A 6,083-nucleotide genomic window follows, 5' to 3' on the forward strand; every position below is an offset into this window, starting at 1 on the left:
ACTCCATTTCAAAATAAAAAAAAACCTCTTGCCCAAGAGAACAGGTTTCTTTAGACTACGAAGGGGTCCAAGACACATTTAAAAATGTTAAGAACCCTGCTCTGGAGGGAAAAGCTCTGTTGCCAAGGCCAGAGTGCAGCAGCACAATCAGGGTTCACTGTAACCTCAACCTCCCAGGTTCAAGCAAACCTCCCATCTCAGTTTAACAAGTAGCTGAACTACAGGCACATGCCACCCCCATCCAACAGTTTTATTTCTGTAGAGATGAGGTCTCACTATATTGACCAGGCTGGTCTCAAGCTCCTGGACTCAAGTGATCCTCCCTCCTCTGCCTCCCAAAGTTCTGTGTGAACCACTAGGCCTGGCTGAAAATACTCTTCAAAATACTTTTTGGGAAGGCAGAAGGACTATAACAAAAATAGAATACTGATTCTGTTATTTACTGGGTATGTGATTTAACTTGGTTTCAATTTTGTCATCTGTAAAATGTGGATAACTACAAGGAAGTTTTATGAGCATTAAAATGATAATATATGTTATCTACCACAGTGACTGACTCACAAGAGTTGTTTGATATTAGTGTCTATGCCCTTCTCAATCTCTACATGCTATAGCCTATCATATCAAGACTCTGACGCTTAAGATCCAACTTTAAAACTTTTCAACAGTTTTCCTATAAAAACTCAAGTCTCCTATTAGCCCTAACCCACTCTGTCCACTCTAAAACCCACTGCATCCTAGTATTTACCTTTCATTTGTATTTTGTTGTTTTCTCTGAGCCAGCTCTGGCTCTGTTGCCCAGGCTGAAGTACAGTGGCTCTATGACAGCTAACTGCAATCTCTGCCTCCTGGACTCAAGCCATCCTCCCACGTCAACCTCCCAAGTAGCTTGGACTACAGGTTCACATCACCATGCTTGGCTAATTTTTGTATTTTTTGTAGAGACAAGGTTTTGCCATGTCGCCCATGCAGGTTTCAAATTCCCGAGCTCAGGCAAGCCACCTGCCTCGGCCTCCCGAAGTGGTGGGATCACAGGTGTGAGCCACCAAGCCTGGCCTATTTAACACGAACTTGTACATTCAGGTATTAAATCCCCTAGCCAGTTGCTTTTTGTTTTGCTTTGTTTTGTTTTTTGACACAGAGTTTTGGTCTTGTTGCCCAGGTTGGAGTGCAGTGGCGCCATCTCAGCTCACGGCAACTCCGCCTCCTGGGTTCAAGTGATTCTCCTGCCTCAGCCTCCTGAGTAGCTGGGATTACAGAAGCGCACCATCACGCCCTGCTGATTTTTTGTATTTTTAGTGGAGGCAAGGTTTTATCATGTTGGCCAAACTGGTTTCAAACTCCTGACCTCAGGTGATCCCCACCAGTCTCAGCCTCCCAACTACAGGGGATTACAGGCAAGGGCCACTGTGCCCAGCCGACAAACTTTTATTAAGTGAACTTCTAACACCACAGCTTATAAATTTTTTTAAGAGACAGAGTCTCACTCTGTGCCTGGGCTGCAATGCACTGGCATGATCAGGGTCTCACTCTGCACCCAGGCTGCAGTGCAATGGCACAATCATAGCTCACTAGGGGCTCAAGAGTAGTGAGCTATGTTTGTGCCAGTGCTTGCTTCCTGAGTAGCTGGGACCACAGGCTTGAGACACCACGCCCAGCATCACTGCTCTTGATTTGTTGCTTCGACTTAATCACATTTCCACCTTGATGTACTCAAATGTTTTTATTAGACATAAACTTTTCTAATCACATTTGTGCTCTCTACACAAATGTAATTATTATTTTCTATCACAATTTACAGACTTTCAAAAATTGATTTGGTTTCTACTGAAATAAAATGTAGAAGAACACAGTAAACTAAATGATGGAAATGAATCCCTTAAAAACAAAATTTATTTTAAAGTCTAAAAGGTATGCAACATTTACCACACATAATCTCAAATTGTTTTATGGGAGGAAGAGCTTGAAAATTTCAAACATAAAATACAACCAGAATAGAATATTATTTGGTATTAAAAAGGAATGAGGCCAGGTGCAGTGCCTCATCCCTGTCATCCCAGCATTTTGGGAGGCCAAGGCAGGCGGAACACTTGAGGTCACGAGTTCAAGACCATCCCGGCCAACATGGTGAAACCCGTCTCCACTAAAAATACAAAAATTAGCCAGAGGTGGCAGCAGGAGGCTGAGGCAGAAGCACTTGAACCTGGGAAGTGGAGGTTGCAGTGAGCCAAGACCGCACCACAGCCCTCCAGCCTGGGCAACAGAGTCTCAGTCTCTGACAAAAAAACAAAACAAACAATGCTGTGCGTGGTGGGTCATGCCTGTAATCCCAGCACTCCCAGCACTTTGGGAGGCCGAGGCGGGCGGATCACGAGGTCAGGAGTTGGAGAATAGCCTGGCCAACATACTGAAACACTGTCTCTACTAAAAATACAAAAAAACTAGCTGGTCATGGTGGTGGGCGCCTGTAATTCTAGCTACTCAGAAGGCTGAAGCAGGAGAATCGCTTGAACCCGGGAGGTAGAGGCTGTAGCAAGGCGAGGTCGCACCACCACACACCAGCCTGGTTGACAGTGCAACACTCTGTCTCAAAAAAAAAGGACTGGGCGCGGTGGCTCATGCCTGTAATCCCAGCACTTTGGGAGGCCGAGGTGAGCGGATCACGAGGTCAAGAGATGGAGACCATCATGGCCAACATGGTAAAACCCCGTTTCTACTAAAAATACAAAAATTAGCCGGGTGTGGTGGCGTGCACCTGTAGTCCCAGCTGCTAAGGAGGCTGAGGCAGGAAAATCGATTGAACCGGTAAGTCGAAGGTTGCAGTGAGTTGAGATCGCGGCATTGTACACCAGCACGGTGACAGAGCTAAACTCCGTCGAGAAAAAAGGAAGGAAGGGAGGGAGAGAGGGAGGAAGGGAGGGAAGGAAAGAAGGAAAGAAGAGAGAGAAAGAGAGAGAGAGAGGGAGGAAGAAAGGGAGGGAGGGAGGGAGGGAGGAAAGGAGAGAAGGAAGGAAGGAAGGACTGAAGGAAGGACTGAAGGACGGACTCACCAGGGCGCGGTGGCTCATGCCTGTAATCCCAGCACTCTGGGAGGCCTAGGCAGGCAGATTACGAGGTCAGGTGATCTAGGCCATCCTGGCTAACAACGGTGAAACCCTCCCCCGCCCCCGCTTCTCTACTCGAAAATACCAAAAAAATTAGCCAGGCGTGGTGGCAGGGGCCTGTAGTCCCAGCTACTCAGAAGGCTGAGGCAGGAGGATCACTTGAACCTGGGAGGTGGAGGCTGCAGAGAGCCAAGATCGCGCCACTGCACTCCTGCCTGAGCTACAAAGCGAGATTCCATCTCAAAAAAAAAGAGGGGGGGGGCATGAAGTCCTGATACATGCTACGACATGGATGAACCTTGAAAACACCATGTTCAGCGAAACAAACCAAGCAAAGAATGTAGACACATATTGTATGACTCTTTTTATAGGCAAATCTAGACAGAAATACTGGTGGTTACCTGAGGCTGGGGGGAGAGGGAATGGGGAGTGACTGCTAAATGGCTTCTAGAGATTCTTTTTGGGATGACGAATTAAACAGTGGTTGATGGCTGTAGAACTTAATATAGTTTTAGAATATCAATGAATTATATGCTTTAGAAAGCTGAATTTTTTGGTATGTGAATCATATTTCAATAAAGCTTATTATTTAATTTTTTTAAGTTGCCACTGAAAAGCCACAATAATTTTGTTGGCAAAGGAAATCATGAAGTCACTGAAAAACTAACCTGTAATGTTAGCCAGGTCAACCTCCAAATTCCTTCGCCCATTCCTAACAAGAATGAAACTAGAGACAGTGTGTGAATCAAAGAATTCCAGACACAATTGGCTGTTAGCTAGAATAGTAAGTGGCTTCCTGGGCTCTGTCACTAATAAACTGTAGGGGGCTTCCAGCCTCGGTGATTACGGAAGTAGTACTTTTCATCAGCAAGCTCAAGAAGGAATGTCAAAATAGGATGACACTTGCCTAGTCGCTCTACAAAAAACTGAAAAACCAGGAGTGTCATCTACACACTCCTAAGTCTATGCAGGTGTCAGCCTGCCCCCACCCAACACCAGCCAGCAGCGTGCACCATTCAGCCACATCTCAACTTGAGCCTTACAAATAGACACTTACACTAAAAACTCCTTAAATCTCATTTGTTTAAAATGACAGATCTACACCCCTCACAAGGTTCTCACTCAACGCCTTCCAGCCTCCGCCCTGCCCCTGCCCACCCCCAAACCTACACACGTGTTAGCCCGACACCGCCCCACCGGGTCCCACGTGCACCTGGTCTAACACACTCCCCACGTGTGGGCGCCCCACGGGCTTCCTCAGGTAGCTGAGATCACCGCGTGACCCCGGGTCTCTCGAGATATGAGACGGGAAGGACGAGGCCCTAAGTCCCTGAGGTCCCAACCCTGCGGGGAGTGTCCACACCCATCCTCCATACTAACCCCAACAAGTCGAAGGGCCGGGGGCGACTGCCCCTTTAAGACGCGGCCCAGTTGTCGCCCGCAGAGAGGGGAGCAACAAGGCCTACACAACCCCCACTCCGTTCGCCCGCCCACGTCTAGTCGCCTCACCTCGGGCCGCCGGGCCCCGCCGCCGCGGCGGCGGCGGAGGGGGGGCGGAGTGCGGGCGGGGTCCGGAGGGGGGGGTCGCCCCGCCGACGGTGGAGCCGCGGTTCGCTCTCTGAGGCCGTGGGACGGTGACTGCGTTGGGTGTGGACGCTCCTAGCTCTCTCCCTCCGCGGCTCCTGGGACCCCAAGATGGCGGCGGCGCTGAGGCGGCTGCGGGCGCTGGGCCGGCGGCGGCGGCGGCCACTTTCACTCACTGAGAGGAGCGGAGCAGGGACACGGGGAGCCATGGCGGGGGGGAGGAGAGGCGCCATAGCCAGGCCAGAACAATCGAGCGGCTACTCGGGTGGCTTACCCCCGCCCCGCCCACACTCACTGCTCGTCGCCTGCCCGTGGCCACCCGCAGTGCCGCTGCTGTCGGCCTCGTGCAGCTTGCACCCCGCCGCTGCCACCTGACGCCCGGTGCGGACCGGGGTTCCAGAGGAGACCCTGATCCATGCCATCTGAGTACAGATTGGTCGAGGCTGGGACTGGCGAAGATTGCCGAAAGGCAGCGGGGAGGAGGAGGAGGATGTCATCGCTACAGTGAGCAAGCAGATCTCGCGGGAGGAAATGTCGCGAGAGCTTTGTAGGCCCGCAACTGCCTAGGCAAGGTTACTTTTCCCGGAAGTAGCGTCAATTGAAACCGCCCGGGATCCTGGGAATATTTGTTCCTGCAGGCTAGAGGTGGGAATGTGTCGCCAAATTGACAACTTGAGGGGAAGGAAAGGCTCGCGGCTGGTATTTTATTACCAGTTTCTGACCCCTTTGGATGGGGTTGTAGATTGTCGGGAAAGTGCCTGGTGTGTACTCTATTATACAGTAATTAGTTTGGGGCTGCAACTTAGACTCTGGGACCAAGAGCGCGGTAGGTTAGGTAAGACAGCATAGTTAGATAATATGTCTAAGTGAAGGTTTTAGGATACAGGGACTTGGGAACACGCAGACCTCTTATCGGAAATGCCAACCTGTTCTCACATCCACACACTATGCCTCTGAAAAGTGAATAGCTTTTACCTGTGCCAATAATACAATTTGGGTCCACTGCCACCCACATTTTCTAAACTTGGGGGAGGGGCCTCGTAGGCTGGTCCCAGTCTCCTGGCCTGAGGTGATTCAGGCAGGAGAATCACCTCAGGCCGGGAATTTAGAGCAGTCCATTAGACTGGCTGACATGGGGAGACCCTATCAATATAAAAAAGAAAAAAGAGGCCGGACCCGTAACCCCAGCGCTTTGGGAGGCCGAGGCAGATGGATCACCTGAGGTCAGGAGTTCAAGACCAAGCTGGCCAACATGGCAAAACCCCATCTCTACTAAAAATACAAAAAAAGGGCCGGGCGCGGTGGCTCAAGCCTGTAATCCCAGCACTTTGGGAGGCCGAGGCGGGTGGATCACGAGGTCAAGAGATCGAGACCATCCTGGTCAACATGGTGAAA

At 50.3% G+C, this 6,083-nt stretch overlaps 1 protein-coding gene across 3 annotated transcripts in view; it reads right to left on the reverse strand.

Annotated features, from left to right (window-relative positions):
- Positions 1 to 5,210, reverse strand: part of INO80 (INO80 complex ATPase subunit) — a 131,931-nt gene extending 126,721 nt beyond the window's left edge. Inside the window, exon 1 of one of the 3 annotated variants that reach the window (XM_017530985.2) lies at positions 4,614 to 5,210. The gene's annotated coding sequence lies outside the window, so the exon portion shown is untranslated. Of the gene's footprint in view, positions 1 to 4,484; positions 4,502 to 4,613 lie in introns of those variants that run through there. The other 2 variants (XM_017530984.2, XM_037739439.1) reach the window with 2 other exon arrangements.
- Positions 5,211 to 6,083: the final 873 nt, after the last annotated feature.

This window comes from Cebus imitator, unplaced genomic scaffold (genome assembly GCF_001604975.1).
Source record: "Cebus imitator isolate Cc_AM_T3 unplaced genomic scaffold, Cebus_imitator-1.0 Scaffold70, whole genome shotgun sequence".
In the NCBI taxonomy this organism is placed as follows: Eukaryota; Metazoa; Chordata; class Mammalia; order Primates; family Cebidae; genus Cebus; species Cebus imitator.